Source organism: Nomascus leucogenys, chromosome 11 (genome assembly GCF_006542625.1).
Source record: "Nomascus leucogenys isolate Asia chromosome 11, Asia_NLE_v1, whole genome shotgun sequence".
Taxonomy (NCBI): domain Eukaryota; kingdom Metazoa; phylum Chordata; class Mammalia; order Primates; family Hylobatidae; genus Nomascus; species Nomascus leucogenys.
The window spans coordinates 71087337-71099774 of record NC_044391.1 but is presented as its reverse complement, the minus strand read 5'-3'; the positions used below and the strand labels follow the sequence as shown (position 1 = coordinate 71099774).

At 41.5% G+C, this 12438-nt stretch overlaps 1 protein-coding gene across 2 annotated transcripts in view; it reads left to right on the top strand.

Moving 5' to 3' along the window:
• Nucleotides 1-12438, top strand: part of WWTR1 (WW domain containing transcription regulator 1) — a 210551-nt gene that overhangs the window by 44113 nt on the left and 154000 nt on the right. Inside the window, exon 1 of one of the 2 annotated variants that reach the window (XM_030822702.1) lies at nt 4710-4811. The exons of the other annotated variant lie outside the window; for it this stretch is intronic. The gene's annotated coding sequence lies outside the window, so the exon portion shown is untranslated. Of the gene's footprint in view, nt 1-4709; nt 4812-12438 lie in introns of those variants that run through there. 2 annotated transcript variants of the gene reach the window in all.

Here is a 12438-nt window from a genome sequence, read left to right as displayed (position 1 = left end):
ATGTTGCCTAGGCTTAAGCAATCTTCTCACCTTGGCCTCCCAAAGTGCACTGGGATTATAGACATGAGCCATCATATCCAGCCAAATTCTTTATTTTCACCTTCCATTTCAAAATAGCCTATCTTCTCCTTACTTGTCTTGAATCTTACCTTGGTGCCTCCAAAGTCTTGAGACCTCTGGGGAATAGGGGAGGGGGAAACAAAGGGACCATTTGAAGTATTGGCTCCTCCCATCCTTGGCCTCTCTGGTTATTGTCAAAGAATGCATAACTCTGGAGAGAGAGACCCATGACAGCAAAGTAAAGAGCACTTCAAATGCTAAAAATGGAGTCTGCTTTTTGTTTTCACTTATTTTCAAAACAAAATTCTCAAAACCTAGGAGGGGCCATTAGCTGGAAAAAATGTCTCTGAGCAGCAGATGCAGTGCCAGATACTGATGCTGATTCAGGGCTGAGTGATGCATCCATACCAAGCACATACCAAATTTTCACATGCCTTTCCGAGTGTCATTCACCTTTTGTAGAATGCAGTGTGAATGATCCCTCTAAAATTGGGGGTAACATAAAAATAGTTTTAAATTTAAATGGAATGTTTTCTGAGGTTACTGCATTCTCTACTACACAAGATAGAATTCATGAATTAAAAATTCACCTGATTTTTTTACATAATGTACACATCATTGAATAAAGTAATTAAAACCTACTTCTATGAAATTACATCATTGAATATTTTTCCAGTGGTAGTCAATTCTCAACTTATTTCTTCTTTAACCGATTTTTAATTTTTATTTTTTTTTTTAAAACAGAGGCAGGGTCTCACTATATTGCCCAGACTGGCCTCAAACTCCTGGGCTCAAGCAATCATCCTACCTCAGCCTCCCAAAGTGCTGGGATTACAGGCGTGAGCCACTGTACCTGGCCTGTATCTTCTTTTAAAACATTTATTTTTACTCCTATTAACACAAAGTAACATTATATGCTAGCTGCCAGACTTCATTTTTAGCAATTCATACTTTTTCTTTTTCATTAAGTAGATAGGAAAAGTTAACAATAAAAGTTATAAAAACAGCTGGATGTGGTAGCATGTGCCTGTAGTCCCAGCTCCTCAGAGGCTGAGGCGGGAGGATCGCTTGAGCCCAGGAGTCCAAGGCTGCAATGAGCTGTGATGGTACCACTGTACTCCAGCTTGGGTGACCAAGTGAGACCCTATTTCTTAAAAACAAAAAAAAAAAAAAAAAAAAAAAGGAAAAAACTTCTTCCATTACCATCCATCCTCTTATATATCTTTTTATATAAAGATTTTTATATAAGGCCGGGCGCGGTGGCTCACGCTTGTAATCCCAGCACTTTGGGAGGCCGAGGCGGGCGGATCACAAGGTCAGGAGATCGAGACCACGGTGAAACCCCGTCTCTACTAAAAATACAAAAAAAAAAAAATTAGCTGGGCGTGGTGGTGGGCGCCTGTAGTCCCAGCTACTCGGAGAGGCTGAGGCAGGAGAATGGCATGAACCTGGGAGGCGGAGCTTGCAATGAGCCGAGACTGCGCCACTGCACTCCAGCCTGGGCGACAGAGCAAGACTCTGTCTCAAAAAAAAAAAAAAAAAAGATTTTTATATAAACATTTGTAAAAATAAAAAGTAGGAATAAAATTAGTACTCTAAGTTGAGATACATGAACTAATTGAAAATAGTCCCATTCATCTTATTAAGAACTATATCTCTAATAAAATGTTTCTTTTTAAGTTGTTTATATTAATTTAACATGTATGTGGGTTACTTTGATATTTTTACACCAATAATAATTGTAATAATAATAAGTTTTTGACTCTTTAGAGGCTTGGCCATGGTAGAAACTATTACCTGTCTCCCAAAATTTGTTCCACCCTCCTTCGGGTGCGTAGGTAGCCTACTTTTCCCCATTACCCTTGCTGTAACATGTAGTCATGTAATTGTTCTGGCAACAACATGTGAGTGGAAATGATGTGTGTCACTTCCAGGCCTGGTCCCATGAGATATCTTCTGTGCTTTTCTTTGCTTTTTCTCCTTCTACCAGCTACATGAATTGAGAATGAGGCTCTAGGAAAGCGGTTGGCAAACTTTGGTAAAAAGCCAGACAGTAACTATTTTGGGCTTTGCGGCCACATAAAGCCTCTGATGCACATTCTACTGTTGTTTTTGTTTGTTTGTTTTTTCTTTTTTTTGTAGCCTTTTAAAGATGTAAATCTATTCTTAGCTCCCAGAGCACACAAAAATAGGCCCACAAGCTAAACCCTTTTTCTAGGAGACAGCGAAGCCATAAGATGAAAGGAATTAGGTTCCCCTCATCACTGTGTGGTGGGGAGCACTTTGCTTACCTGGGGACCTCACCCAGGACTATTCTGTGAGAAAGAAATAGGCTTTGATTGTGTTGAGCAGTTACATGCTGGACCCATTTGTTATTATAAATCAGCTTCATAATAACACAGGAAATAAAAAAAATTACAAACATTTTTAATGCAGAGAAGTGTAATGTAAAAAAATGAATAATAAGACCTTTAAGCATAATAATATAGTACATTAAGATAAAATTTGTAGAAGTAGAATAAAAATAGGAGCTTAGGGAGAAAACATCTGACTGTTAAAAAAGAGCTCATTTGTAGACCTTTTTTTTTTTTGAGACGGAGTCTCGCTCTGTCACCCAGGCTGGAGTGCAGTGGCGCGATCTCGGCTCGCTGCAAGCTCCGCCTCCCGGGTTCACGCCATTCTCCTGCCTCAGCCTCTCCGAGTAGCTGTGGGACTACAGGCGCCCGCCACCACGCCTGGCTAATTTTTTTGTATTGTTTTAATAGAGACAGGGTTTCACTGTGGTCTCCATCTCCTGACCTCGTGATCTGCCCGCCTCAGCCTCCCAAAGTGCTGGGATTACAAGCGTGAGTCACCGCGCCCGGCCTTGTAGACTTTTAAAATGCATGTGGTGGGCATCAAATCGCTTGGATTTAGATTCAATTGGATATTTCAAAGCAAATTGCAATAGTTTATTTTAAAATATCTATATTAATAACATCCTGAAAATTACAACCTTTGCAATTATTTAAACATGCGATGTAATATTTTAGATGTCAACTAAAAATTTTGTGAAGGAGTACATGGTTTTAAAACATTCTGTTAGGGGATATGCCAGCAGAAACTTTTGAAGAGGCTTCAAAGAACCCTTATAGACTCAGAACCAAACCTCTTTTGAAAGCTTCATAGATTCCCTGGGCTGAATGTACAAGCAGGGGTTTTTCTGGTTTACCTCTGCTCTTTTCGAAATCCTGTGTCTAGGTCACCTTAGACAGTGTTCATACACAGGAATGTCCTTGCGTGTCAGGAGTCCTGCCAGCGGTGTTGAGAGGCCAGGTGTAGACCCGTTTCTTCTGACCTTAGATTCCCCAGTGGATCATGAGGATGAAGCTGTTTTCTTTCTTCCTTTCAAAAGTGTTCCTTTCTTGGTGGTTCTGAGGATTCATGAGCTAAATATTTGTTAAGTTTTTGCAATATTTGGCTGAAAGTACAAAGTCTTATTTATTATTGCTGGATGGATGAAAGATATTATACAAGTGCAAAGTATCATTTCTTCCCAGGACAGACGGCGTTGTCATGCTTAATCCCCAGGAAGCTCATGACCCCATTCTCTTGCACGGCCTCCTCATTTACATAACCAGCCACAAACTGAGTTGAAAGGACTCCTGCAAGCGGATTTGCACTTTCTCCTTTTCTTCAGAGTGTGTATCTGCCTAAGCAATGTGATAACTTTTTTCCCAAACTGGATCGATATTCCTTAGCTGGTCCTGCTGCAGCAGGAGTCCGGTGACTGGAGAGAGGAAGCTCTTGGGCAGTGAGTAAAAAAAGAGAATTGACTTCCTTTTTTTATCTGTTTCTGTCTACTCATCAGACCCTGGACAAGTCACTTCACCTCTTGCCTCATTTTCTTTTTTTTTTTGAGACCGAGTCTCGCTCTGTCCCCCAGGCTGGAGTGCAGTGGCACGATCTCAGCTCACTGCAAGCTCCACCTCCCGGGTTCACGCCATTCTCCTGCTTCAGTCTCCCGAGTAGCTGGGACTACAGGGGCCCGCCACCAGGTTGGACATCAGCACCTGTAGAGCGGATAGCATTGGATATGGAAAACTTAGAGTAGATAGTGAAGGAGGAAGAGGATAAATACCAGTGAGGCCTCAAGACCAACTACAGCGGTAGGGGCTGTGGTTTGTCTCATTAACCTCTCTCTTCTAAGTTTCCCCTGAGGAGGAAAGGCCCACAGCAACCTTGGATGAACTGCGCCCTGAAAAATGGAGAAGTCAGCCTGTGCGATGCAGTCTGTACAGCCTGTGATAAAAACCATGTTGATAAATGCTTAGGACTTTCTTCAATAGAGTCACTGTGAGGACAGCAGTGAGCTGACATCTTCACCAGCCACACCTGTAAAATTGCCTGCACTGTTCACACTGAAGGCCGTGGTTTCTTGTCTACCAAGGATTGAGCCCAGCTGGGTGCTAGAGCTGAGCCATTGCTGCCCATCACGGGACGCCCCTAAGGGTCAGCTGTTGCCTTGGAAGCACTGGCCTGGTCGGGGCTGAGACTTTTCCTGGCCAGCCCTCCTTCCTACCCTCCTCCTTCACTATTGACAGACGTGCATTACAATCTGAATACTCTCCTAGCTTACTCACCTTCTTTGTCCTCTTTAACTTTTATAGGCATTTTCCCCAATACATCTCTGCTCATCTAACTCTATCTTGGCATCTGCTTCCTGGTGATCTGAACTGACCCATAAGCCATACTTACTAGTTATTTTCCAGGTAATTATCTATTTTTATTCATTTTTTTCTTGATTGGTAGTTTGAACATGATATTAAACACCTTTACTGTATAAAGATAGATATCATTGTTGGCCAATTTACTGTAATTGAACTCTCCAGAGGGGTTTCAGGATGGTTTTGCTTCTTCTAGAAATTGTAGCAGGGAAGCAGAGGTCTACCTTTGTCTGTTTTCAAAAGGGCAAGTTTACCTTCAGAGTTTCCCTGGATCACTTTTAATGTTTCCTTTCCTTTTCCCTCACGCTGGACTCTAGTACTGGGGACCTTGTTTGTCTTCTTTAAACCATAGAAGTGCAAGTTCAAATGAAATGACATTTCTAGAAGAATGGAAATTCCTTATTTAAGTGAAGCTCTTTTGAGTTCAGATGGGTATGTGATAACAGAAAGAAAAGAGCACTTTTGTTCCCAGACTAGCTACCCACTGCTGCCCAGGCTGCAGAGTAATGGGACTGGTGCAGGAACTCATTTGGGATTTTCCTTGGTAAGATTATGTGGTCACAAAGGAGGTTCCCTTGTAAGAAAAACACCTATATGTGGGGTTCTTATTACTTGTTCCACAAAAACAAAACCCCTGGCAGTGGTGAAATAGAAAAGACTGACTAAAGGTAAAAACTTGGACTCTGTACAAAGGCCTTTGGTGATTTTGGGGAAAAAAGGGCAAGTCTTTCCCACGCCAATGGCTTGCTTTGGAGGCTGTAAAGTTACTCATTTAGCAAAGCTGACCAGAAAGTCAAAGGGAGGATTCATTAGCAAGGTTGAAATTTACCACTAGATTATGCCTGTCTTTCCAGCCAAACAGAATGGGACTTCGTGGCAGTCTTTTTGTGGGGTGTTCAAACACTAATGAAAAAAGTTTTGAAACCAAGGTGACTTTTTTTGGTGAGTGGAGTGTCTGAGGGAGCTTATGTGGAGAAATCAATGTAACTATTGCCTCAGTGTTGTCAGAGAATTTATTAAAAGGGATCCCCCGTTCCCCATTGGTAACTACTTATTTTTTTCCAAGAGTGGAATCCAACACTTCAAATTTCAGACCTTGAGTTGTGATGTGAAGCGATGAAGAGTCAGTTTTTTTTTGTTTTTTGTTTTTTGCTTTTTGAGACACAATCTTGCTCTGTTGCCCTGCCTGGAGTGCAGTGGCACCATCTTGGCTTACTGCAACCTTTGCCTCCCAGGCTCAAGCGATTCTCCTGCCTCAACCTCCTAAGCAGCTGGGATTACAGATGCCCGCCACCATGCCCGGCTAATTTTTTGTATTTTTAGTAGAGATGGGGTTTCACCATGTTGGCCAGGCTGGTCTCAAACTCCTGACCTCAGGTGATCTGCCCGCCTCAGCCTCCCAAAATGCTGCGATTACACGCCTGGCCAAGAGTCAGCTCTTGACAGCCCCAAAATACCTATCCTTAGGAAAGATAGAAGAGAGAGATTTTTCACATGATAATCTATTTAAATCAGGATTAGACAAATAACTTTATCCTTCCTTGCTGAAAGATACACGTTGTCATATTTAATTGGAAGAAGGCAGTCTTTTACACTTATGAGAAAAGTGGATAACTAAAAATCTAGAGGCTTCTTTCCCTAAAAGCCATTAACCAGTATTATTTTTATAGATTTAATGCCAACTAACCAGACTCTGAATTATTATCATCTTTAGTGTTGAACTCCAGGCTGTAGAATCTATACGAGGGATAAGCCTTGATTGACACTTTCACAGACAGCAGTTACAGAATTTTTTAGGAAGGTGACAGGTAGATCTCAGGGGTCTTCTCATTCACTTTTTCTTTGGTATCTTATCAAGATATTTTAATTCTCTTTTCAAATATCTTCAGATTCTTTTCCCTCTGGTGAAACAGATGGCAGGTAGGAGGAAATATACAGAATGAACTGTGAAATTTCTCTTGTCTAAAATCATTCACAAAAAATGGGAGATGATGATTCAGTAGAACTACAATGTGTAGCCACTAGGTTAGTGACCATGTAGTCCCAACATTGTTTGGCTGTTAACAGCTTCATGTGATACCTCCAAGTCTAGAAGGACTCAACCAGAGTATCAGGACAGACTGAGACTTGGGGCTTCCAAGAATTTGGAGCATAGTGGGATGCTGGGTTGCCTAGACATCATTAGTAAGATTTTTTTCATAATTTTTTTTTTTTTTTTTTTTGAGATGGAGTCTTACTCTGTCGCCCAGGCTGGAGTGCAGTGGCGCCATCTCGGCTCACTGCAAGTTCCACCTCCTGGGTTCACGTGATTCTCCTGCCTCAGCCTCCCAAGTAGCTGGGACTACAGGCACCCACCACCCTGCCCTGCTAATTTTTTGTATTTTTTAGTAGAGGTGGGTTTTCACCATGTTAGCCAGGATGGTCTCGATCTCCTGACCTCATGATCCACCTGCCTCAGCCTCCCAAAGTGCTGGGATTACAGGCATGAGCCACTGCGCCCGGCCCCATTGGTAAGATTTTTTTTTCCTATAACAAAATGCATCGAGTTCCAAATGAACAATTTACAAAATAATTTTAGGAATACAGCTCTTAAAAAGTAGAGACCCATTGTTTCATATTAATTAGAAATGATGATTCACATCACAGAAGGATTCTTTAATACACACAAGTGCTCCAATAATCAGGGTTTAATTGAATTTTCAGTACCTCCAACACATTTAAGTTTTTATTTATTTAACGAGAGGGAGGAGACAACAAAGCTTCGATATACATTTTAGGAGCTTCTGTACATCATATGGCCATTAGATGACAAAACATTTGTGAAATGATACTGTAAGTCAGTGGAGGAAAAATGCCTTTAAAAACAGCCTCTCTTTCCCTCTCTTTAAAGGAAAAGACAAAATTGTGTATGCTCACAGAGGAGGAAGTAATTAAGAGTCTGATTCTGTTAGGAAACTATAGAAGAAATATAATTTGAAAGCCAGAGAGATACTGGAGGGATTGAGTCCTTGTGCTCTTGTTATAAGTCACTGGCCTTTGGCAAGACATAAACTTTTCTAAACCTCGGTTTTCTTATCTGTAAAATAGTTCTAGTAAGGCGTATCTGCCCATTCTCACAGGGTTACTATGAGATTCGTGTGTGACTGTACATGTGAAGTTGTTTTGTAGTCTGTAAAATATTATAGAAATATGATTTATTATTATTGCCATAGTTGAAATACAGCTTTTAATGATCATAACTAGATTGAGATGTCTTCAGTCATATGGTCAAATTAGGATGTATTGTGTGGCAGATGCTGTATGAGAATTAATCTACTCTCTTATCTAAGATTATCTAGAAATATATATTTTTGAAGAAAATTTAGCCATTTTTAAGCATGTGTGAATTGAACTGGTGCCCACAGGCACTGACTTTCTTATACTCAGGTCCTCTCTCCACCTTGTTTTGGTTTGGAGGGCTCTCTTCTCCTTGGCTCCAAACCACAAATTAACTTTTTTGACCAGGCATGAAAAGTGTCCCAACTTGTGTCTGGACAATGCTGAGACAGAGAGATAATAGTAGAGCTCATATATACTTGACTCTTGTCACCAAGAAAAATAAGACAAGGAAGAGCAGTGGCTTGAACAGCTGGTGTAACCAGATCTGTGACTTATTTGGGTAAAGGGAGGAGTTGAGTGAAATTGTGAACCAATAAATGTTCTAATCAGGTGGCAAACTCTTCCAAGCTCAGCTTGAAAGATCACTTCTGGCCTTGAACACAATGGATATTAAAAAAATATGTACTGTATTTGTTGAATGGATGGATAATATTGAGCACTCTGAAATTCCCCCCACCCCAAACACTGCTAATTAGTTCTCTCATCACACCCAAAATAATACTAATAATATGGTTTGTACTTCTGAGAGTGATGATTCAGTGTTATCATGTTATACATGATCTAAGCACACAAAGAGAAATATTTATCTTTTTATTTCTACATAGTTTTTAATATAATTTTAGCATCTTTTCATTCATTTTTCCATATTTTTGAACAAAGTTATAATGATAGTATTCACAGATCTTTGTTTCTTAATTTTTCTCATTAAAATTATAAAAATTCTTAAAAACATTTTTCAGGTTGTCACATTGTCTTCATAAACACTTTCAAATAACTATCAGAAACTTCATTGCATATGTTAAGCTGTTAGATATACTCAACCATCCTCTTCTTAAATATTTAGGAAATTTCTGAGCCGGGTGCAGTAGTTCACGACTGTAATCCCAGCACTTTGGGAGGCTGAGGCAGGCAGATCATGAGGTCAGGAGATCGAGAACATCCTGGCCAACATGGTGAAACCCCCATCTCTACCAAAAATACAAAAATTAGCTGGGTGTGGTGGTGGGCGCCTGTAATCCCAGCTACTTGGGACGCTGAGGCAGGAGAATGGCTTGAACCCGGGAGGTGGAGGTTGCAGTGAGCCAAGATCACGCCACTGCACTCCAGCCTGGTGACAGAGCAAGACTCTGTCTCAAAAAAAAAAAAAAAAAAAGAAATGAAATTTCTTGTTTCCCATTATTATAGATCATGTTGCAATGAGCAACTCTGCAATATGGCTTGATCATTAACTTCTAAACCATACTGTATATTGTTGAGCCTTTTCAAAAGTGTATTTTTATTTTCTAGGAAAATACCTATTACTTAATATTTCCCATTTAAAAATATTTCCTCCAGTCCCTTGCCCCACAATGATAGCAAAAATACTAAAGGATAAATAACTTACATAAGGTACTGAAGTTAAGTAAAGATTAAATATCAAAAATTCCTTTTTTTTTCTAGCCCAAGTGCATTACTAAAGCAACAGATAACATCAGACAAAAGATAGTGCCTTCTGGCCGGGCGCGGTGGTTCACGCCTGTAATCCCAGCACTTTGGGAAGCCAAGGTGGGTGGATCACACCTGAGGTCGGGAGTTTGAGACCAGCCTGACCAGCATGGAGAAACCCCATCTCTACTAAAATACAAAATCAGCCAGGCATGATGGCGCATGCCTGTAATCCCAGCTACTCGGGCGGCTGAAGCAGGAGAATTGTTTGAACCCGGGAGGTGGAGGTTGCAGTGAGCCGAGATGGCGCCATTGCACTACAGCCTGGGCAACAGTAGCGAAACTCCGTCTCAAAAAAAAAAAAAAAAAAAAAAAAAAAAAAAAAAAAAAAAAAAAAAAAAAGATAGTGCCTTCCATCATCATCATCATCATCATCAAAATTATCTTCCTTATCATCATGCCAGTGATGCATTTATTAAGAACACCAAAGTGAAACATGGCAACAAAAGAGTAAATGCAAAAGTGAGTGGCAGCACCAATTATTTTTTATTTAGGTATTTGCATATTTGCTACATGCTGGACACTGTGCTAAACACTTGGGATATGGTAAATTATGAAAACACAAGCATCACGTTTGATTTGTCAAAGAACTGGTCAACTCTTATCCTCATGTTGAACCTTATTCAATAGTTTTCTGGACTCTTCATTATTCAAACCTTTATCTATTCAAGGTCCTTGTCTGTTTTGCTCCTCTTCAGTTGCTAATGGTGACCCAACCCTGGCTCTGGGAATTTTCTCCATACTGGTTCAGCAAGTCAGGGCAGGTTCTGCCCCAAGGGCTTCTGAGACCACAGTCCTCTAACTTAGCCACCCCACCAAGTTTCTAACCATACACCTTTGCTGGAATCAGTCATTCAGACCAAGTCAGCAACCCGGAGGTAGGGCTGAGAAAAGCAGCTGAAGCTTTCCTGAGGCAAAAATGGCAGATGAATAGCAGGGGCAAAATCTACTGGGTTAGGCATTTACAGACCACTCCTGCATGGAGAACACTTTGTTAGGCATGGGAGAAACAAAAAGAAAGTGAAGTTCTCTTAGACTTGTTCTCAAAGAGCTTGCAATCTTGTTAAAGAGTTGAAGGCCGGGCGCGGTGGCTCACGCTTGTAATCCCAGCATTTTGGGAGGCTGAGGCGGGCGGATCACGAGGTCAGGAGATCGAGACCACAGTGAAACCCCGTCTCTACTAAAAATACAAAAAATTAGCCGGGTGTGGTGGGGCGCCTGTAGTCCCAGCTACTCGGAGAGGCTGAGGCAGGAGAATGGCGTGAACCCGGGAGGCGGAGCTTGCAGCGAGCCGAGATCGCGCCACTGCACTCCAGCCTGGGCGATAGAGCGAGACTCCGTCTCAAAAAAAAAAAAAAAAAAAAAGAGTTGAGTCCAGAAGTAGCTGAAATTGTAGTGAATGGTGGAAAATTATCTAACAGACTTCACAGTTACACTAATGGGTGCTGAAAGAGGAATGGGCAAAATCGTCTAAAGATCACTATGCTCTCAACAAGGAATTGTGGCCTTCTTAGGAGCAGTTTCATAAGGAAATTTTTTTTAAGATGGAGTCTCGCTCTGTTGCCCAGGCTGGAATGCAGTGGCATGATCTCAGCTCACTGCAGCCTCCGCCTCCTGGGTTCAAGCAATTCTCCTGCCTCAGCCTCTGGAGTAGCTGGGATTACAGGCATGTGCCACCACGCATGGCTAATTTTTGTATTTTTAGTAGAAACGGGGTTTCACCATGTTGGCCAGGCTTGTCTCAAACTCCTGACCTCAGGTGATCTGCCTGCCTTGGCCTCCCAAAGTGCTGGGATTACAGGCATGAGCCACTGCGCCTGACCTCACAAAGAAATTTAAGCTGCTTCTAGCCCTGCAGCTATTTACAATCCAGTTGGGGAGGCAAGAGATTCTAAAGTGAATTTTACAATACGTTATAGGCCAGGCCTGGTGGCTCACATCTGTAATCCCAGCACTTTGTGAGGCTGAGGTGTGTGGATCACCTGAGATCAGGAGTTCGAGATCAGCCTGGCCAACATGGTGAAACCCCATCTCTACTAAAAACACAAAAATTAGGTGGCGTGATGGCAGGCACCTGTAATCCTAGCTACTTGAGAGGCTAAGACAGGAGAATTGCTTGAACCCGGGAGGTGGAGGTTGCGGTGAGCTGAGATTGCACCATTGCACTCCAGCCTGGGCAACAGAGTGAGACTCCGTCTAAAAAAACAAGACAAAACAATATAAGGCAGTGTTATGTTTGATTACATGTGGAAAGAGTGAAAAAGACAAGAACAAGGAGAATTTAGGAAGAAGGGAGAGATTACTGAATGCCTGGCAATGGAGTTTGGAGGACAATTTTGAGCAGAATTCAAATAGCAGAGTTCAGGTAGGTGTAGTAAAGAATTAGGCCAAATATGCTTGGGGTAGAAAGATACTTTATTACTGGGTCATGTAAGAACCAGGGTCAGAAAGCTATGAAGATGGCAGTGTGTTGGGAAACCTTTAGTGCCAGATTGATAGCTTTGACTTATATACTTGTGAACAGTTGTTAAAAAAAACTTCTGAGCTAGGTAATGACATCATGAAAGAAGGAGACCAGAAAACAGAGACTGGAGGCAGAGAAACCAGTTAGGAGACCACTTCAAGCATTTTGAGATAAGGTCCTGTCGTGAGAGTGGGAAGGGAAGTATGGATTTTGGGGGACACTAGAAGAAAGAATCAATAGCACTTGCCACTGATTGGATGTGAACAGAGAAGGAAGAGAAAGGGATGACTCAAGAGAAGCTTCAGTAGGAAGTGTGTTGTGGGGAGGATTTAGAAGCAGGCGATG